The sequence below is a fragment of the Mastigoproctus giganteus genome, chromosome 11 (genome assembly GCF_048544385.1).
Source record: "Mastigoproctus giganteus isolate SK-2022 chromosome 11, ASM4854438v1, whole genome shotgun sequence".
NCBI lineage: Eukaryota > Metazoa > Arthropoda > Arachnida > Uropygi > Thelyphonidae > Mastigoproctus > Mastigoproctus giganteus.
In genome coordinates this window covers 16,102,417-16,126,282 of record NC_143585.1, presented here as the reverse complement: position 1 = coordinate 16,126,282, position 23,866 = coordinate 16,102,417, and positions in this window count along the sequence as shown.

Below are 23,866 nucleotides of genomic sequence, written 5' to 3'. Positions count from 1 at the left end.
TACCAAAGGATTTACCTTGTGCACGAAATTTATTATTTGGTAGTGAACTGCAAAACTCCAGAACAACATATTAACTTTGTAAATCCTTTTTGGTACCAATAAAAAGGAAACCCTATACAGGGTTTCACAGGATAGACACATTTAAAGAAAATAAATTTGTTTTTTTGTGTATGTAAATATAGTACATTAAACAGATTTATTTCAAAACTACTTAATTTTTCTGAACAATTATAAATTGCACATTTCCATTAATGTTCTTTTATTTACTGAGGTAAAACTGCTTACAAACCGAGTTTTATCACAATGAAGCACAAATATTCGATAAAAAAACATATTTTATTGTTTATATACAAATTTTACACAGGCTAAAACAGTTACTACATGGGTAGTAACAAAACAAACATGCTTACAAATCTCAAAAGGAAAGAAACTAAACATTTATAAATGACACAAAATATTTTAAACTGTAACTTGTCACTCACTTCATAGTTACAAGTATGGGATCAAAATGTGAAGAAATTCTAACCTGTCATTTACTTATTCTGTCTATTGTCGTAGGTTTCGCCGTATGCTCCACCGGGCTATGTTCTTCAGAGAAGGAACTGCTCTTAACTTCCCCACAACATAATTTTGTAATTCTTCATTATGAATTTGAAAAAGAAGAGAATCATCCCTTACCCACGTTTCTTTCAAAGGGTCCACCTTCGCAGCAAACAATCGATCTACCAAATCTCGCCGGTTTTGCTTAGTAACGATATAAAGGGCTGTAATATTGTTACCTGTGCAACGTTCACTGGGGTTACATCCACAACGAAGAAGTAATTCAAAGAGATAAGTCATTGAACAATCGGCTGCAATTGTAATTGCGGGATATATCGCTGGAGGATGAGAGTCCAGGTCACTCTTGTGTGCAATTAGCAGTTCTATAATTTTGACGACTTTTGGGTGCTCATTTACCGACGATCTATTTCTTATTCCAGCTGTAACTATACAGGCCATCAGAGGAGTCCAGCCGTGCCTGTTTACTGCGTTCACCTGTAAATATAAAGAAGAAGAGAATTAACGTCATATGATAAAATCTTGGTGGTGAATTTGACTTATAATTTTAATGTAAATAAGGGAAGAAATGCAACTTGGCATGATTCTGGACTTACCTTTGCACCCCGTAATATTAAACGATTGGCCATTGAAAAGGACGGGATTAGGGAACTTACAGCATAGTTCCCATTGTGGAAACACGGTGTGTTTCCACAATTGTCCGCTTTATTTACATCTGCTCCATAGCACAGTAAACATCTGGCAGCAGCAATATTCTGCCACATGCATGCAATGATTAAAGGGCTGTGTCCTGCTTCATCCTGAGCATCGACTTCACTCCCTGCTTCAAGAAGAGCTTTTACAACTTCTGAAAAAGTAAGAAAAACGAAAGGTTAACTTGCTTTCATCGGCCTTTCAATATTGCAATAGTAACAATCCGTTTTTTGTTATTACTAGAAATGATGTCTGAAATGTCAGTATATCAATAATTGGAGACTTACCTTTATTACCGTGCTGCGCTGCGACGTGTAAGGGAGTCTCTTCTAATGACGTTATGGCTGTAACATCTTCCCCTTTTAATAAAAGTTCTCTAATATCTTCTAAGTTGTCCAGTAAGGCAGCCATGTGTAATGGACTGAAGCAATGGTTCCCTTGATGGATGTAGTTTTGCATTTCCTCGGTTAAGTGTTCACCCAGACCTATTTAATAAATTAAAAAGGGAACAATTAATTCAAATTTGATTATTCGCTTCACTTGCCATTAATTAGATATCTTATATACGAGAATTTGCATTTAGTTTTAAAAGATCATTATTTACATTTACTGCAACGGCGGTTTAAATTTTACAATTAAGATAAGCGTTTATATTCAAGATGAACTTGCATTAAACCTCTATTAAAATTTCCCTGTTATGGTTATTATTTTTTCATTATAATGTTTCAGCATTTACCTACCTTTATATTTATTTGATGATTTAATATTATTAAGGAGAAGCAACATGCCAACTTACCGAGATGAACACGCCTTCGCGTGTAGCACCAGCATAGGAAGGGCCGAAAGTTAATTTCTTCTGTGAACAATTCAAAGCGATCAACAATTCTGCATAACAGTTCCCCTTCTATCCAGTTCACTCCACATTTCCATTCCAATTGGTCGGTTTCAGAATTCCACACGAGGGTATTTCTATAGGCCTTAACACTATGGTCATCTGATTGATCCTAAGGAAATAAAATTCCAATTAACAATAATTAATAAAAACAGTAGGAAATTAATATTTCATTATATGTTTTCCTGATATTTTTGAGGAAAAACGAGTTGAAATGATATAACTAAACTTGATCTATGAATGTTATATTAAACAAATATAATAAATTTAAAATTTTGAAGTGGTTTTAAAATTGATATGGAATCGCGAAATTTTAAGGTGGTATCGAGAACACAGCAATCTGTTCCCTGAACAACATTTGTGAAAATTAGGGTCTGATTTCTTGTTCTATTCACATATAAAATTTCTTTAAAGACTATCTCAGTAAACTGCTTAATTGTTTCCATTTATTATAACTGAAATATGCCATAAAGAAAATTCACCTTCTTAATATTAGTGCTAAATTTGATTTACTCCTGCACTCCAGTCAGTGGTGTTTAGAATAAAACCTCAATACAAATGTGCAGTCCACTCATAGGATTTCAAGAAAAGATGATAGATTGTGGAATTCTGCAGCGAGATGTAGGAAATTTGCTAGAAGTGACAAGTAGCTAATTGTTCTGTTGCAAAAAGCAGTACCCACTTCGCATTTCAAAGAGAGTTCCTATAACCACTGAGCATTGCCAGTTTTGGTGTTTTCATCAAAGAAAATCCTAGCAGCTCCTTTATGACAAAAGATAACTTTTCTGCATTGTGATAAATTCCAAGAGAGTTACACCCGATCTCAAGTGCTCCAGATAGGCATTGAAAACAACAGTTGTGGCAACTCGACGAATATACGTGATTATCGTCATAATGAAAGGAAAGAAAACTCTCTATTAATATTGTATATTGCTTTAGAAAACCAGCAATTATTTATTTGTTGTGTCCTTTTTTCCATTACATCAGGTCTTGGTTTATATTTCCATTAATAACCACAAAGAAAATGCCTTGTGGTTTCACCATCGTCTTTATCCATTATCAAGAGATGCTATGTCCCTATCGATACAATGGTGAATATATCTTCTGTCAGCATTTCTTTCCAATATTGTTATCGCGCTATTAGGCATATACAGCAACTAGATCATTAATTCTGTAAATAAAAATTGGCCGAGGTGACGTTTTTCATCCCTCCCCTTTTTGAAACTTATTCTTATATACTGGTGGGCAAAACGTAAGGACCAACATTATTTCTAAATATTACAACCACAAAATCAAACGTACCAGCCTGTGGCAATTTTCATTACTCTCTCCGTTCAGCAGAAACTGGTGCGCATGCAAAATTTGAATCGTTATGAGAGAACTCACTTAAACAGATAAAAGAAGCAGTTCAGCATTTATGGGCAAATTACCGAATGGTGAGCATGATTGTTACAGGAATTGATTGGTTTCATACAGTACAATATATAACGAAATTGCCAGACAACAAATCGAGAAAGGTTGAACTGCGAAGACTGTCGCTACAGTGTTTGGTATTTCTGATATCATCTTTGGCGTTCAGAGAGACACGTAAAGCTGTTCCAAGAACCAGTGATTGTCGTCCACGAAGAACAACGCCAAATGTTGACCGCTATATACTGCGACAGGACAAGAGAAGCCCAGGGTCCTGAGCTGGATATGATCATTCTTCCCTTCTACTTCTCCCTCTCTAATTTTTTTTAGCTGGTGCAGCATAAGCCTCAGGCTTCCTTGCACTATATTGCTAGCAATCGCGGTTTACTTTGGCCAGGCATTCGAAGACACAGTTTAGAATGGAGCTTCGATCAGAAGGACTGGACAGCAGCGAAATGGGGTAAGGTACTCTTTACTGATTGGGGAAAATTCGGTTTCAATAGCGATTATGGACGTTAAACTTCTATGCACTTATAAAGCAGTTTACCGTATTTATTGAATTCAGTGAAGCACGAAAATTTTCCTTGTGTAAAATTTCCAAGTTTAAACTTCTTTAAACATGATACCTGATAAATTCGTTATTTAGTTCCACTCAAAATACAATTAATTGAATTTAAACAAAAAAATCATGCACACTACAAAATATAACCTAATTATATTTAACTGTAAATATTACTTTTTCTACCCATTAACGTATTTATCGAATTCAGTGAAGCTCGACTTTTTTCTCATTTCAAACCAGCATGATTATTAATTGCTTCTTTAAACTTCATTCCTAATAAACTCATCATTTAGTTCCACTCAAAATTCGAAATACAATAAATTAAATTTTAACAAAAAAATCATGGCTAGTACAAAATATAACCTATTTATATTAATTTAACTGTAAATATTAATTAATTATATAAAATATTAAAAAATACCTCCATATGAACGTCCGCAGCAAAATCCATATTTCTAATGGAATATCTCAAAGAATTCGCTGGTTGAGAGAATCTGTTAATATGATTTTACGCACCTTAAGCACTAGCCTAATAACAGGAAACTGTCTGGAACTGCTCAAACGTCTAATTTATACCTTCTAGTTATTAGACAAATCTCTTCCACATTTAACAGCCAACCAATTAAAAGTGATCTAATGACGTCATAAGTGGAACCAATTGTGTAGCATACTCTCGAAAAGGGGATTATTGAACGAATGATACTCTCGAAAACGAGATTTTGTATTGAAACTACCAATCGTTTCATTACAAGGAGATTTGTGAATTGAAACGGGAAAGCACTTCATTACAACGAGACTTTCCCTCTTTTTTCTCATTTATTTTTATATGACAGGTCTACACGAGAAATCACAAAGAAATAATAAAAATAATTTAATACATGTTGTGTTAGTTAAAAAATCAATATAATAGTTTGCAGTTATGTTTATTTAGTGAAATTACTGTTATTAATTTTAATGACTAAAATATTACAGGTCTTATTATCCAACTTCTTTGTTCTTTTCCATTTATCTATAATTACGGATTAAATTCCATATATCATAATACAGTATAACAGAATACAGAAAACGATGCAACTTATCCTCATTTATTCAAACGACGACTGCTCAATTATTCCATTACATAATCAAAACTAAATGGATTCATTTAAAAATATGTTCAGTTTACAATCTTTGAGTGTTAAACTCAGATTTTTCATTACTGGATAAATATATGGTAACGATAATAAGATGAACTTTATATATATCATTGAATAAATTTTGTGTGTTCTGTGCTCTAGTTGCAAGTTTGTTGAAAGTATAAACCGGAGTTTCCAAAAGAAATAAATAACTATGTAACCCTGGCATAGCCGACTAAATGGGAAATTTTAAGTTTTATTCAAAAAGAAATCTTTGCCCCATTGATAGGTTTTGAAATGTAACCTTTTCCAGAATCATTAACCGTAGTGCTTATTTCCATCGTTGAAATCGCAAGGAGTTTGGTAAGTTCAAATATTTCTGTAGCAAGGATTTACCACTGATCTCTAAGGAGAGTGACAGAGCAGAAATTACTCACATACACCCCCTCCCCTTTGGTTAAGTTCCAATACAATCAAAGTGAAAATGTTAAACATTTGTCCTTTATGATGTTGGAAGTCATCACCTCAAGCATATCTATGGTAACTGGTCAAGAACATTATGGATAATAATCTTTTACTGGATATCAATTCAGTGTAATTCCCTTAAAGGGAAATGGATGTCACTGTTTGATTTCGGTTAATGTAAACTGTATAAATGAGTTCCTCTTTTTACATTTCTTATTGCTCTAAAAAGAAATGCCATGTCCACCAAAACAGCTTGTCTTAAGCTATTATAACAGACAACGGGATCAAGTATTATCCATTTGACAGCAGTAACTGATATGATAAGTTTAATATTCTGTAATTTCTTCAGAAAATGCAATTTTTAAGATCTTATAAATTCAAATTCAGCAGAGAAAAAATTTGTATATTCTTGAAATGTTTATTGATGTTACAAAGGATATAATTATCAATAATACTGTTGAACGCAGTCGCTATTGAAATAAGAACTTATTCACATAATGTTTAATCTTCTAGTCTTCTTAATCCAGTTTTGTTACCTAGTGTATTTCTGGAATGGCAAGATCAAGGGATATAAACAGTCGGCCACCAGAACTTTCCTCCTTAGAAGCAGGCTGAGATCACTTGATATGGATTACGAAGAGTGGAACATTAAATATTTTTTGAATAGGTTCCTATTCATATTGTGTATGTTTATGAAAATTTGTGATAGATATTGAAATAAGCCTAATGAAAATGCAGACTTTAAATAACAATGGTTAAACAATAGATTTCATTTGTATTGCTAGAACGTTATTGAAACGAACCCTGTAAATACAATTCTGTATTCGGCAACTAAAGGGCCATTTGATTCGTTAGAGTTTGTTAATATTTTTATGATCGAATATAGAAGAGAATTATTAAATACATGGTAAGTATTTTATGAGGAACAATGAGGTTGGCCTATAGGATAAAAGGTTTCGGATTTATGTTCCCGGGGTGAGCGAATATAATGAAATTCACACTCTAGAAAAAAACGTTTTTATAATTCTCCAAAAGAGAATTTCCCTTTAGCACCTGCACAATTGTAGGGACTATTTAGGCAGCTATTCGCCCAATTTTATAACCTGATTTGTTTATATGATATGTCCAAATTGCATTTTCCATTGATTCATCAGTCTGGTTACTTTGCACAGTGGTCAAGTTCACTCATCTGTGCTGTTGCTGTTTTCTTATTTCATTTTATGCATAAAGACGTAAATCTGTGTATTCTTTTTCACTTTAACTAAATCTTCTGTAATAAAAAGATATTGGATCCTTCAGTATTTTAGACTGAGTGTTTGATAACACACCGAATAAATGTTCCCTTCTAAGAACCACAATCCCACGCAAATACAGTATTTGCAGAATTCACAAATAGCGCAATTTTCCCCACCACTGTAGATGAATTCACCTGTAGAAATAAGCTGCTCAGTATTTGTAGGCGTTTTTCTATCAGTACCCTCTTAAGTTAAGATTAAGCAAAAATAAAATTGAGTCCGCTCTTGTGATTACCCACTTCTCTTTATCTCTGTTTAAGATAATCAAAGTATTGTTCGTAGTTCCAAACTCCAATTTCGGTTTCTTTCTGGCAACTGTAGATAACACACGATGTCAACATTTCCCTTGCGACTCAGGTCCGGCTGTGCTGTTTCTTGGCCAGCTGACAGTTGTAATGGACCGTTTTTCCGATCATTGTTTCACCTGTATCAAATGTAAACACATTACTGTCGAACCTCTAATGCAGAAAGAAACTTTTCGCCCACCTATGACAAGGAGGAAAGTCGCTCTGAAAGATACAGTTACTTGATAGGTTTAAATGGTCTCTAATGGTGGGCAAAAATTTGTCTTCCAATATAGCCAGGTGTTCTTTGGCATTTACAAAACCTTTTATGAATTACAGGTGACCTAATCCGCGATAGGAAATGCACCCCCATACATTTGGCTGGTAGGGAATTATACTGTACACCCCATACAGCCTGGAAGGTATTCTTCACCACGTGAACGGCGAATCATGTGCAATGCAAGTTGAATTTCTTCTCATCCGAGAAAATAAGTGACTAGCACTACAAGGGGTACATTTTGACATGGTCCTTACACCAATCTAACTGGGACATTTTCATTTTTTGTCAGGATGGGCTTCTTCTTCTTAGAACGATGGGCTACAGGTTCATTTTTGAAGAGACCTCTTCTGAGTGTTGTTACTGCACTTACTACCACTCTTGCATGTTCTTCCGATTCTCTTTTCATGTCAGACGAAGAAGCTTTACGGTTTCTAAGGTATAAGCGCTTCAAAACGCGAACCTGATTTTGGATTGGGACTCGTTTGCTTCCGGATCCTTTTTTCCTATCAGCAGAACTAATATTCTTCAGTTTTGAAACAAATCTACTCATTGTGGACTGATTACCACACACACTATAAGCAATATGACGGGAAGAACATCTTTCCTCATGTAGAGCAACAATCGCAGTCTTACTTCGTTGTTTCAACTGCATATAACTCTCCATCCTCACTCAAGCAAGGAATGACTGCAACTCTTGCAGAGCGTGCTTATATAGCTGAAAGGAACAGCTGATGTAATATAACATCAGTAGCTGCGTATGTCAATCGAATCAGATGCCACTTGTGATAAATATTGCCATATACTTAGATAATTTGGACGAAAATTACTATTTTAAGGGGTGATGCACTTTCTTTGAATACAAGTGTACCATACCTGCAATTGGTAATACTACACTTGCAATTTCTTGAAAACAAAATTACCGTAGTAATACACCGATAAGTTTAATGTTAGCCGTAAAGCGCAAGGGAGACAAGTGCTTCCCTCCTCACTTCTCGGCCTCAGCTATCTGCAGTGGCAACTTGTTCCATTTGAATATAGTGTTCCAAACGCGGTCTTATACCTATATTATACCATGTTATTAGAACCACTCACTTACTAGAGGCTACTGGGTAATTAATCATCGACAGATTAACATGGGTTTCCTCGTCGCCTGTATACACTGCTTAGAAAAATTCTTATTTTTAACTCAAGAGTTTGCTACCACTACTGGTTATTCAAAACCATCAAGTGTATACATTATTTTTGGTTGCGCTTCCCAAAATTTGAACATATTTAATAAATGTATGCTTAAAAGAAGAGGTTGTTGAAGAGCAAATATTCTATATACCCTCGAGAATAAGACAATTGATATAACCACCGCCGTTCCGCACAAGATGCAAAAGATTAGTTCGCATTCCGTGGATGATATGAGGAATGACTATTGGCGTTTTCCATAATGTGGCTCAGTTAAACGGATTCAGGCAAGGAGAGCAATGTTTTGCTACCTGGGAAACTATGGTTAGCAAGCAGCAAATCGAACACAGAACAACTGCAATTTACTGACGCCCCTCAAAACTGATATAAATCATCAAACACACTATATTTCAGTATAGGATGTATCCAGTCATATTAAGGGATGCATTTAATGGGGGTAAAAAAATCTAAACCATGATTCTGAGTACTTCCTTGGAATCAGGTGAGATCCCAACAGACCGAAGATGTGCGAATATGTCGTTAATTCATAAATGAGATCAAAAGGTAAGGTGCCACATGCAATTCCAGATTTGTTAGCATGAATCTATCACAAGGAAAGTAATGGAATCAGTTGATAATGAAAGAATGCAGGAGAAGAATTTATTTATTCTAGAGACGGCATGGAAATAGCAAAGAAGTGGCGGTCCTCTCTGACCAATAACATCAAGAAAATAAAAGAAACTTTAGGCAAAATATTAATTTTGTATTATTTTACTTCGATTTCAGGAGGGAGTTTGCAATTGTTACACCTAAAATACTGCTCTATGGAGCAAGGTGTTGTTAAGCGCTTACACAATATAAGATTGATTTTATATAATATAAGATGGATTTCTTGCATTATTTGCCAATATTGCTACTTTTCACCCAGTGTGGGGAAGAGGGTGATTGTAAGTACTCCGCTATCGGCGAAGTAACTTATTTCATGAGGATAGCTTTGCTATCTTAATGAAATTAATGAAAATGTAAGTTAAATAAATTCGAAATCTTAAAACCCTATATGAATACGGTCATAATGGTTGAATTGGTTTTCCGAGAGTCTGCTGGCCTATCAAATCTGAAAGTATTTGTAAATAACCTGGACAATGCAAGTACATATATGCTAATGACCATAAATTTCCAGTGTCTGGTGCATGGGATGTCATACGGTGTGCTCATGCGGTCCGCTCTTCCTTATCGCACAACTGCTCTTTTAACCATCATTCAGATCTTTCTTTTATTTAATTTTCAAATGATGTGTTCAAATAAAAAAAAAATTCTTAGTTATATCTGTGTTAAGAAGTTCAGGCGGCCTTGGCATCAGATGTGGAAAACCACAGGTGGCGCCTTACAATAAAGACTATGCCATGTTTGCAATGAAGAGCGAACATCAAATAGTGAATAACATGCTTAGCCACTAAAGAAGAAACGTGGACCAAGGCAACATGTGAGAATGGATTCTTTAATTAGCTCAGCATAGTTTTCTGCAGTCAGATATTATGGTAGCTCAAATTTTCTTCCTCGTAATATTTCCCTCCTAGAAGGAGAACTTGCCCTTGTCATGTTTTTCTTTATAATAGTATATTTCTGGCACTATTGTGTCCTTTTAAAATTAAGTCATGTCACAGTTTATAATATAAAATTGCACAGTGATCCGAAAGCTTTCTAAATGAATGCGTGTATTTAACTTATATGAGCTCCAAGGAAATAATGATGCAGTTTTCAAAATTCAAAGAATAGCGATTAGATTTACGGTTAGAAGAATCATTCCACCTTGTGTACGAAAGGACACCACAAAACCAAAGATTGATATTAAAATATCAGTGATGAAATTGAATATTTGGTAGAGTTGTTCAAAATTCCAGAACAACACATTAACTTTGTAAATCGTTTTTGGTTATTAAATTTGGTATGGATTGCAATAAAAAGAGACATTTTTCATGAAAATAAATTTGATCATTGCGTATGCAAAAATAGTACATAAACATTGATTCATTGAAAATGAGATAGACTTTAAATCAATAATGGAAGAATGGAAATGGCTTACTGGGATCGTTTATATATGTAGCAATTATTCAATTACTCTTCTATTTAAGTATGCTGTTGGCTCTGCTTGTCCTCTAATAAAGTTTATTTTAATACTGTTAAATACACAGCAGTAAAATAAACTTTTGTTAAATAATTGAATGTTTGCATTTTACAATGCAATAAAAATATAATGAGAAATCTCTCATATTTTTCATTATGTATAGAATTATGGAAGCTCTCATTATATCTGTCATTATGTATGGAATTACCTTCTTGTAGAATATTTATAAGTTAAAATATCTCAATATGATAACATAGCTTAATTTATTATGGTACTGATTATTTTTTATAATCTGTAATTGATGTTTAAATAGGGTATATGATATTTTTAATTTAAACTGGAATTAAGTAAGTTGGGGTTTTAAAAAACAGAAGTTAAAATATGCGCAAGTAAGGAGAAGTGCACGTCTTCGTCCTTGGTTGTCAATATTAAAGTTGAAGATAAATGGTTAAAACAGGATGCCAATATCCAATTTATAAAAAAAGGTGAGTACCATAATAAATTGAGCTATGCTATCATATTGAGTCAATTATAAATGGTATTTTAAGAAATCTAAAATTATTGAACTAATTATAATAAAGAACAATTTAATTAGATGATTGGTGAAAACGACAGTCCTTCCAGATTAATCCGAGGATCAATTTATTGCAATCACAGGCAAATTGCAATCAATCATTCAATAAATTGATTACAAAAGGGTGATCAATTTATTGAATGCGTTTCTGGTCAATTTATCTGTTTTGCTAGATGAAAAACTGTTGTCAGGAAATGTCAGAAAATCTTGCATTCCATGGATTGAAAACGCCCATATCAATTCCATAATTCATCCATTCGAACTAGGCCTATATTTGAGATTTGAATATCTAAACGCAATGCAGAGGAAGCATTTTAACAGTACAATCATAAACTTTAACTTTAGTTTAATTTCTGGGATTGTTTGGAGAACAGCAGATCCAATTGTCATTTTAAGCAATTAATCGAATTAAAATAATTCACATTACAGTTGGTCGTCGACTTACGACCGACTTCTGTTCTGACTGACAGGTCGTAAGTCGATCTGGTCGTATGTCGTCCATATATTTATTAACAGTATTTTTTAACCTTTCTAATCTTTTTATTATCTTTATAATTTATTTTTATAATCTTTTAAATTTTTATCATCTTTTATTTTTCATTTTAAATACAGTAATGCTTTTATCTTTTACTTCGTTTCTACGCCTAGGCTATCTCTCTCTAGGAGGTTAAATTCAAACGCTTTGTACATTTTAATTGGTTTATTATTCATACTGTTTATAAAAAATACAAAACTACGATCTATAATTACATATACAGTATTGTCATAATTTTAAAAATAATACTGTACATAATGTACTGTAAACACAAAAATACAATCTAAAATTAAGGTAAAAATTAATACAATTTATTGTATTAATTTTTTAATTATTTTTTATAAAAAATAATTTTTTTAAAAAATTATTTTAATTGATTTAATTAATTATTAATAAATCAAATTTTTTTGTGGTCGTAAGTGCGGCCGGTCGTAAGTCGACGACCAAGTGTACTTACAACAGTGCATTTACATTGAATTTAAGTAATTATTGAATTCAGAATTCATATTTAAGTCTTTATATACCTGAAAAACTCATTACTTAGTGCCACCCAAATTCGAAATAAAATTAATTAACGTTAAACAACAAAAATTCATAACTAGTACAAAATATAACCTAATTATATTTATTTAACTGCAAATATTAATTATATAAAATATTGAAAAAATACCTCCATACGAACATGCTCAGAAAAATTCATATTTTTACTCGAATAGCTCAAAGAAACACCGGTTGAGAGAATAATATGATTTTACGGAACTTGAGCACAGGAGCAGACTAAATACTAATATCCTGAATTGTTCAAACAGCTAATTTATACTTTCTAGTTATGAGAATTCTCTTCCACAGTAAATCGCCAATCAATTAAAAGTGATCTTATGATGTCTTGAACAATAAGTGGAACCAATTGCGCACAATACTCTCGAAAACGGGATTATGTATTGAAACTACAAAACATACTCCTGAATGCGAGATTACGTTTCCAACTACAATCCGTACTCTCGATCACGACTTTATACATGCAAACTACCATTCAATTCACTGCAGCCAGAAACTGCAACTGAATTATTTCTAATGAGATTTTCCGCTTTTTTTTTCTCTTTTATTTTTATTTGGTAGGTCGACGAGAGAAATCACAAAGAAATAGTCAAAAAATTTAATACGTGTTATGTTAGATTAATAATCAGTTAAATTTAATAATAATGGGTATATAGAAGTTGTTCAATTATCTTTATTGAATAGTTAAATAAATGTTAATAATTTAATGACAAAATAAAAAAATTCAGTTCTTATTATCCAACTAATTTCTTCTTTATTATTTATCTATGATGCCAGATTAAATTCGAGATTATAATATAATATATTTACAGTATAACCCATTACCGGAAACTATGCAACTAATCTTCATTAATTCAGTTGACGGTTGCTGAATTCTTCAAAATAAGATGAATCAAAACAAATTGATTACATTTAAAAATGTAATTTTTAAAAATGTTTAGATAATAATTTCTGAGTGTTGAAATCAATGTTTCAGTAGTGGATAAATACATGATAACGATAATAAGATTGATTTTATATATATCATGACTGAAAAATTTGTATGTTCTGTGCTATATTTGCTAGTTTGTTGGAATTATAAATCGGAGTTTCCAGAAGGAAGAAAGAATTATGAAATTCTGGCATAACTGAATAAATCAGCAATTTTCAGTTTATTCATAACAATTCTTTGGCACTTTGATTAGGATTCGAAATGTGGCCTTTTCCATAATCACATATTGCTTATTTCCATTGTTCGAGTCGCAAAATGGAGTTTTTATGTTCAAATGTTCTTGTAGTAAGGTTCTATAATTGATCTCTGATGAAAGTCACAGACCATATTTCTTCAAATACGTCCCCTCCTCTTTGGTTAAGTTCCTATACAATCAAAGCGAAAATGGTAAAGAATTGTCTTTATGATGTCAGAAGTCATCATCTCAAGCATATATATCTATGGAAACTAGTCAAGTGGATTATGTATAATACTATTTTATGGCTATTAATTCCGTGTAATTCTCTAAAAGGGAAATGGACGTCTGTCTGAATTTCATTAATTAAAACTGGGTAAATGAGTTTCTATTTCAAAAATTCTGATTTCTGATTGCTATAAACAGCAATCAGATATACAATGTTATCCTGAATAGCTTAACGTAAGCTATTGTAACAGATAATGGGATCAAGTATTATTGAGTTGACTGCAGTAACTGATTTGGTAAGTTTAAATATTTCGTAATTTCTTCAGAAAAAGAACCAAGGATACAATTATCAATAATGCTGTTCAATTCAGACGGTATTGAAATAAGTATTTATTCATATAAAATATATAATCTTGTAATCTCCTTAATTCATTTTTTTTTACCTAGGTTATTTCTGGAATTACAAGGTCCAGTGATATAGCCAATCGGCCATCAGAACACACTCCACTTGAGAAGTAGCCTGAGTTTACTTGACATGGATTACGAAGAGTAGAAGATTAAATATTACAGGAATAAGTTGATGTTCATATTGTGCTTCGTTAGGACACAATACAATAGCGTAGCTGAATTTAATTTATTACTTAATATTTATTTAATTTAAGAGATTTACCATTTCGAATTGCTTATGTTTATGTAAATTAGTGATAGATATTGAAGTAAGCTTACAGAGTGAGTAGACTTTAAATAAGAATTGTTTTACTATAGATTTTTTTTCTATTGCTAAAACGTAAATGAAACGAACTCTCTAAATGTAATTCTATTTTCGACAACTAAAAGGCCGTTAGCATCATTAGAGCTTGATATTATTCTTGTGATCAAACATAGAATGGAATAGAATTATTAAATGCATATTAAGTATTTTATGAGCAACAATGAGGTTGGCCTATAAGATAAAAGAATTGGCGGTTATGTTCCAGGACAGAACGAATATAAAAAAATTTGAACGGTAGAAAAATATCTTATTCTACAAAAGAGAATTTCCCTTGAGCAGCTGCACAATTGTTAGGACTGCTCAAACAGCTTTTCGCTTAATTTTTGAACATGATTTGCTGATATGATTTGTCCGAAATTGCATCGTCCATTTAGTCATCAGTTTGGTTACTTTGCAGAGTGGTCTAGTTAATTCGTCTATGAGGTGGCTGTTTTCTTATTTCAAATTTCATATTGGGCATAAAGACGTAAATTCGGGTATCCGTTTTCACTTAAATTAAATTCCTGTACAGTTCCCAACAAGATAAAGATAAAAATAAGAACGTAGATTTTTTTATAGGTTCATTAGTATCTACTGTAAAACTGTTCCTTTAATGGCAATGCAACTTCTGATAAAAAAGCCTTCTCGTACCGCCTTTTCTTTTTTTATAACTGTTATAAATCTAAAAGAAATCGTGGAAAAGAAATAGTTAAAGAATAAGTTAAAACTTTGTATCCTATGAGACATTTTTTCCAAGAAATTTGAGAAAAAAATCATTATTTTAAGAGTAATTATTACACATTTCGTAAAATGAGGCTACACTAAATTTCCTTACAGGATTTCAGTATTTTATTTAAGTTAGCTGGAGTTAGTGTCTCGAATATTTATAAAAGCATTGTAGTCTGTAATTATGGATTCACTGCTGGGGAAATTACAATAAAGTTGCCTTCTTAGATTTTTAATTAGGTGTTTGCTAACAAATAAGGTAGAATATATTAATATTTTCAGGAGTTGGCGGTTTCCATGGTAAAACAGAAGTGCCTGACGTTGTATGACAATGTAAAATAGAGAGACAACCAGCCTATCGCATGGTCAATCTTGAGGTTTAATATATCAGAGAAAGGATGCAATTTTTAAAGCAGAATATTCCGATGTGTTGTTTATCACATTCAAGAGGTACTTTTCTTTTGGCTATTCATTGCTAGATCCTGTCGGTAATTTGTAAATCGCATGAGAATTTTACAGCATTGTTAAAATTGTGCTAAGGTGGATCACTGTTTCCCTCTTGAAGGTAGGCAAAGGCTTTCGTCATTCCAGGTTTTAAGCCTTATGACTGTGCTACACATGAACCGTCGGATTCTCGACATCAGTTTTCATTTTATATATCTCGCAAATACTTCCATTATTACCAATCCTATATGCCACTTCTCCCGGATCGATCCACAAGGTTACCTGTTCAGGAAACATCTGCCGAAGGGTGTCGTCCTCAAACCCACAAGCATTTCCAGCTTTCGCGATGATCGGGTCCATTTTATAATCAATTCTAATGCAACGGTATCCTTCACCTTTAGAGGGATTATCTGGAAACCAATGTTGTTCGTAATGTTGGCTTAGGAGTTCCTCAAGTTTTGAAGAAAACTGAAACAGTTGTTGGTTATTTATAGTAGTGCCATCCCCGATTCTGAGGAAATTAGCAAGGAACTGAGAAGCGTTCTGTATTTCCAATTTCATTCTGTATCAGATCTTCTCTGTCAGTTTGAATTACTTTGATGAATGCTTTGATCAATAGAATAACAAGAGAACGCACACGGCAATATCGATAGTTCCGGAATTATATGCATTCGTTACTTGCTAAAATAGATTACCACCGTTCAGAACATATCAGAAGAAAAATTAAATGGCATCGTCACGCACTTACTTAGATCGACGCTGAAATCTTCTTCACTAGGCAATCTTCAAGGTTATTTTTCCCTCTTCTGCCTTTTCATTGGATATTTAAAACCACCAATAATTGGGTATTAATAGAGACAAGTAACAAGATATTATTCTCTTAATATATGTTGATTGGTTATTGGATGTTCTGACAAAGACCTCTGTGACATTATATGCAGTCTCGTAATGAATGGCCAAATGTCTTTCATTGGTGTGTACAACTGGTGAAAAATTGTCCCTGTGTTAGAGGTTTAACTTGTCCTCTGCTCCAGGGTTTACCTTCTTCTTGAGATTGTCACATTTGAAATACTTTCTAAATATTGCTCATTGAATTCGAGAATATTGTTAGGTCATAGAACTAATTCTCACGTCTTCTGTCCCATAAAGTGTGGATCATATTGCATTTGAAGCAAAAAAACTCCTTCAAAGCGGAAATTAAAGAAACAAAATCTTAAATATTCGTAATATCCAGAAATAATAATTTTGGCAAAGGATAGAATGTTTAATCATATTTATCAGTAACTTTAGCCAGATGCAGAAAATTAAAAGATTAGTACTACTACTGTCACAATCTTGGCCTTGCGGCTGTGTTCGGCCATATATTGTAATATAAGTGTTCATAACATCAGCAGGCAAAAGCAATTTATTAGTGTAACCAGGAAAATATACAGTTGGAGAAAATGATTTCATTTTATACCTTAGTTTTTAGAAAAAATTGAATCAGTCATTTTATATAAAAGGGCAAGAAGAATAGTTGGGCATTAAAAGAATTTTATAGACACCGAATAGCGTAGCTTGCAGAAACATTTCTAAAATTTATTCACCGAATCCTCCTATTTCCGGAATTATGAGCTTAAATTTGTTAAGTAATCTTAATAATAAAGAAACGTTTTCATATTTGAAAGGACATTTTAATCTTAGTATACATTTTGAATTTGTTTTCAATGTAATAAAAAAATATATTTTCTTTACGTTTTTTCATGAAATAATTTTGGACCAATTTAGAGTTTAGTGAAACAAATTTGCGAAGTTAGAATGATATGTAAGAGAATATGGTTGCAGTTAGTCAATGCATTTAGAAGTATGAAGGCAATTGTGCGATTGAAATTTATCAAAAATTTGATGAATATTCTGATAAAAGCTGTTTGTGCTTTACCCAAGTTATTATCAGAATGGTATATGGCATACCCTGTCCTGTAATTTAAATAAATTCGTGGTGGAAATATGACGAAAAGGAGCGCATATCTGCTAGAATAATATAACGGGTAAGTGACCTGCACACTTTTCTTTCATTTAGGAACTAAGAAATATGATTTAATGTAAATTTAAAAAAAAAAAAGTGGAAATCAGTGTGACCTTGAAAAATCACCTCTCTCATTTTTAATGGGATTACTTTTATTTAATACAAGCTGTTTTTTTAAGTAATTAAGGAATAGGTGGAGTATTTTGCCCTTAAGCTTTTACACGAAATAATAATTTTGTCAAAGAATAGAAAGTTTAATCCTATTTATCAGTAACCTTAGCCATACGCAGTAAATTAAAAGATTAATACTACTACTGTCAATGAATAAAACAGGAATGAAATTAGTTATTTAATATTAAATACGGTTTAGGTTAAATTCCTGTAAAACTAGGGTAAGGTTATTTAAAGTGAATGCTAAATCCATATAAATTAGGTTTAAACTTATTTTAAAGTGTACTTTAAATTAATATAAACAAACGTTAAGGTTATTTTAATATACGTTTCAGTTTAAATTTTTAAACCTTATACTTAACCTTAAAGAGCATTTCTTCGTTAGTCTTTGAGAAGAATACATTTTTATTATTATTAAATAATGAATATTTATTTTAAAATAAGTACTGAATCTGAATTACATATTTCTTTTCGATTAGATATTTTATCCTTATTCTACGGAATTTAGTGAAAACTTTGGAATATCAGCTTGACTGTCTTCTTGATATATATTTGTTTCTGCAGAGCTTCTGAAAGAACTCAGGTACATTGCATCTCTGAACATTATAAAAATTATCTGCCTCCCTAAAGAAAGAAATAAGCTCTTTTTGTTTGCAATTCACTGAGATACATGTTGTTACTGATATGGATTACCTGTGCCGCTTATATCTCTACTGCTCTATAATTCTGAATGATGCTCATGACATAAAAGAGCTATAAATAAATACTTTATAACAAATTTATTGCAAGTCGTTCTGTTTTGACATTGAAGAGACCCGATAAGATGATTCCTGTTCAAAAATAGAATACTAAGATTTTTCATAAGTCAGGATTACAGGTGAACAGGAAGACGTAGTTCAAGGAGCCTTCTTCGTTATATTCTACAATATTATCCAGTAAAAAGGAAATATGAAAGCACATTGAAATAACCGATTGCACCATTTACGAATTGTTTTCAACTTTTGTCTATTATGTATTTCTCTCTTTTGGAAGTAATTTTATAACGCTATTTTTGGATTATATATTAGGCCATTATGTTAATTTCTCCAACTTTGTATCCTTCATAATTTGGAACACAGATTAAAGCTTTCATATAGATCTTATCCCTTTATTTTACCAATTTTTAATATCTGTTCTAATTGTAGTGGTCATTTTGGACGAGGTTCCCGTATCTTAGTTATCTTGGTTTTTACGAAATAATAATAGAAAGATTTCCATTGCTTTCCTTTCTAATATTTCTAAAGTTTGACCTTGTAAGCAGTAGTACCTACGCGTGCAAAATGTAATCGCCAACACTGTTTCTAAAGGATACAACTACAAAATCTTTACTTAAGATATTCATTACTTATACGAGAACTAAAAGTTCAACCAAGAGTATTTTCGTCTCGCGACTCGAACCCCAACTGTGCGGTACAGAAGTAGAGCAGCATATCAGAACTCAACTGCAGATAGAAGTAAACGTAATAAAAATGAATTCTAAACACGATTCGTACAGCTCTTTCTATATTCAGTGTCAACAAACGGATTTTGATCTATTACTAAAGGATCACTGCTGGCCTGAGGGAGCCATTATTCGGCCTTTCTATGGACGCCCCCCCCCCTCCTCGTACTGGGTCATCAGCCAGTGACTTAGCAATCGAAACTAGTCAACGGGAATGACATATCGAGCATTTTTCAGATATTCTGGAATCTCAGCTGGGAAGAACTTCTATAAATGATTCATCTATCTCTTCATCCTACCAGAATTTGAATGACTCTAACTCTTGTGAAAATACCTTTCTGCCATGTCACTTGCCAACAATTAAACCAAATAACTTATGCCTTACTACAGCATCAAAAGATGCAATTACTGTATTCTATATGAACGCACGCAGTCTTGTAAAACATAATGATGAAATCCTCGCTCAACTGACATCATGGAATCTCCATCCAGATCTGATGGTCTTTACTGAGACCTGGTTCCCCCCTGAAGTTTCAGTCCGATTTCAAGACTATGCTCTCTTTCACAGTTGCAGATGTGATTCTAAAGGGGGTGGAGTTGCTATTTACGTTCACAATCATCTGCGATGCTCTGCCTTTCCTATCACAAATCTGCCTGATCAAGCTTGTGAAATCACTCTTATCCGCATTGCTTCTCTGGTGATTGGGTGTCTATACCGACCTCCCTCAGCTTCAGTCAACAGTTTCCTTGTAACTCTTGACAATATTCTATCTCACTTCACAAGCAAATCCCTTAGTCTTCTGCTGATGGGAGACTTTAATATTAACATACTTCAAAGCTCTTCCTCTCAAGTGCAAGACCTCCTAGATGTCATTTCTTCCAATGGTTTTTCTCTTCTGACTGACGGAATTATCCCGACTAGAATGGGAGAGTCCCACAATTCCCTTCTTGACTTCGCAATTGGGGAATGCTCACTAACCTATGCAGTACTGGATGCAACCATTTCTGATCATCGTCCCATCTTAATGGTAATTGAAAATGAAGAAATTGTGGAAGAGATCATGCACACTTACAGATCTGTGACTCCAGCCTCTCTCAATCAGCTCTGTTATGATCTCCAGCAGTCTTCGTGGGATGGAGTGGCTGCTACAGATGATCCTGAAATTGCGACGAACTTCTTCTTTGAGCATATCCTAAATAGTTACGAAAAATGCGCATCATACATTAGGATCCCAGGGAATAAAAAGACCACTAGGCCAAGATGGAAATTATGCCCATTTATGTCAAACAAAATTTGTAACATGCTAAAGAAAAGGGACAAACTTGCAAGAATTGCTAGAGAAACAGGAAAGGAGGAGGATAAAAACAAATACACAACGTACAGAAACAAAGTCACCGACAGTATTAGGTCGGAGAAAAGGAAATATTATAGTTCCCAACTTAAAGGCGTCATTACAAGCAAGGAAAAGTGGACAGTCTTGGACAAGCTACTGCGTAGAAGGAAAACGAAATCACAGAGCTACGTTGGAGATGTAGTTGAGAACGAGGTACTCATTTCGGATGACCAGGAAAAAGCTGCAGCATTCCGTAATCACTTTATCTCAAGCGTGAATAACCTTTTTAAAGACGACGTTGACTCTAGAGATAATGCAACGAAAGAATCTGTCAAGCACTCAATGAGGAGCTCTTTTTTCCTCGCTCCGCTCTCAGATCAAGAGATTTTAGAAGCAGGACATCAATTTCTTTCAAGGGGCTTTGATGAAATATCTCCTGCTCTGCTGAAAAAGGTCCTTAACTCAATTCTAACACCACTGAAGTATAGTTACAATCTTTCCGTTCAATCTGGTAAATTCCCGTCTCAATTCAAAAAAGCAGTCATTGTTCCTGTTCCTAAGGGGAAAAATTGTAACTCTATCAACAATTTTCGTCCAATAGCTCTACTCTCAGTTTTTGCAAAATTATTCGAAAAACTTCTTCACTGCAGACTCATGGGCTTCCTGGAAGTCAATCAGCTTATCCATGAACAACAGAACGCTTATCGTTTAAAAAGGTCCACTGACCTGGCAATTGTTGACTTCTGTCCAGGATCACGGACTGTCTTGAAAAGGGTCACTATGCAATAGCACTATTTCTAGACCTATCAAAAGCTTTTGACTGCATAAATCAGAATATCCTACTCAACAAGCTCAACAATCTTGGCTTTAGAGGAAAAATTAACCTTCTCCTTGAAGACTACCTTACTGATAGGCCATTTGTCGTTGAAACAAACCAGTCTTTTTCAGACATTTCTTATTTCTCCAGGGGAGTACCTCAAGGCTGACTTCTCGGACCGATCCTATTTGTTCTTTACATTAATGAATTTCTCTCTCATCTTCCATCTTCCCACCTAGTAGCGTATGCCGATGACATTTCCATTCTAATCACTGATAAAGACCCTAACCAACTTCAATGCAAGATCTCTGCCCTGCTCTCTGAAATGCATAGTTGGCTTCAAAAGAATCAGCTGATACTAAACCCAAAAAAATCCAAATATATGGTGTTTAGGACGAAAAATAAACCACTGAATATTGATTTCGAAATAACATACAAAGGAAAACAACTGGAAAGGGTGAATGATACCAAGTTTCTAGGAATCTGGCTAGATGACAAGCTGAGTTGGGATAAACAAATGATCACCTTACGAAAGAAAACTTCGTCACTAGCAGGAATACTCGCCCGAGCCTCTGCCTGGGTACCTCCTTCCCTTCTCAGACTAGTATTCCTTTCCTTAATACAGCCTCACTTCACCTATGGAATCATCTCATGGGGTACGACCAGTCAATATAACCTTACGAGAATCAATTCAATTGTCAATCGATGTGTTCGTTCAATTTTGGGCCTTCCCTGGAATGCATCGGTGACTTCGAGATATAAGGAAGCGAGACTCTTAAGCATCTACCAACTGATACAAAAAGCTGAGGCGGTCTTTGTCTACAATGCTCTGAAAACACCGAACTTTCCTCCTCTCTTCAGATCCTTTTTTATAACAATAGAAGAAGAAGGAATAAGATATAATTTAAGAAATGAAGCGAATCTGAAGGATCCGCTTTTCAGAACAGCCATAGGCCAGAAAAATATCAAATACAGAGGCGCAAAAACCTGGAATAATCTTCCTGAAAACATCAAAAATGCCATTTCACTAAACAAGTACAAGAAGCTCCTGACTGAACACATCACCAGGGAGGTCTGATCTAAATCCCCTTCCACTCAACTCCTGAACTTTCCACAATGCATACCAGTTTGGAAATTATGTAAACAAGTTGAAGGAATAGCTGTCATAAATTGTAACATTCTATGCAATTATTTCATACTTTTTTTTTCATACTTGTTATTGTAAAAGTACTCACAATGTAATTATAAGTATGTACTGTTGTTAACCACGCGACATGTGTGGTTGGTTTACGAAGTCTCTGTAATGGAATGTAGAAACATGTCCGATTCATGATGTACCTGTTTTTATTGTTATCTTTTTCAAAAGGAACACCCCCTAAAAAGCCTCTGGCTTATGTGTTCTCCCTCCCTTCTTGCTGTTATCTCCCAACAATTGTAACACAAAATAGTGATAAATAAATTATCAAATTATCAAATCAAATTACTGATGAGTGTAGATTCAGTCTGAGCAACTATTCTGGACGTCAGCTACTCTGGCCAGAGGTTCGCACAGGGTATCACCCCGCAAACATCACTGAAAAGGATGGATATGACTGTCGAGGTATTCTCGTCTGAGGAGGGGTTATCTTGGATGGACGTACACAATTTGGAAAATGGGAAGGCGGTACTGCAATCGGTGCACGCTCCTATACTGAGGTTATCCTTCCACAACTGCGTCTGTTCTTAGGCGCCATTGTCCCCGAGTTCGGGTTTATGGATGATAACAGCACACTACATCGCACTGCAGCAGTAAATATGCATTTTGAAGGTGAGGACATTGCTCCTATGGATGGACCTCTCCGTTCAACGATTTAATTCCCATTGAACACATATCGGCGCTTTGGGAGACAACAAGCGGCACGTCCCAACCAACCAGACAACGTTCACCCTCTTAAGAGCCGACCGGGCTAGCCGAGTGGGTAAAGTACCTGCCCGGCAACCCAAAGGTCGCGGATTCGATTCGCGCCTCGGGCTTGGATCAAAGTACTGCAAAAACCTTGGGAGGTGCAATATGGCCACAGAAGCCGATGCGCCAACAACTACCAAATCAAAAAAAAAAAAAAAAAAAAAAAAAAATCACCCTCTTAAGATGGTGCTGACATAAAAATCGAAGATTTTACCGGAAGAACTTATAAACAACGTTTTTCTAAGTATGGACAAGCGGTACAAAGCCTGCATCGGCATTA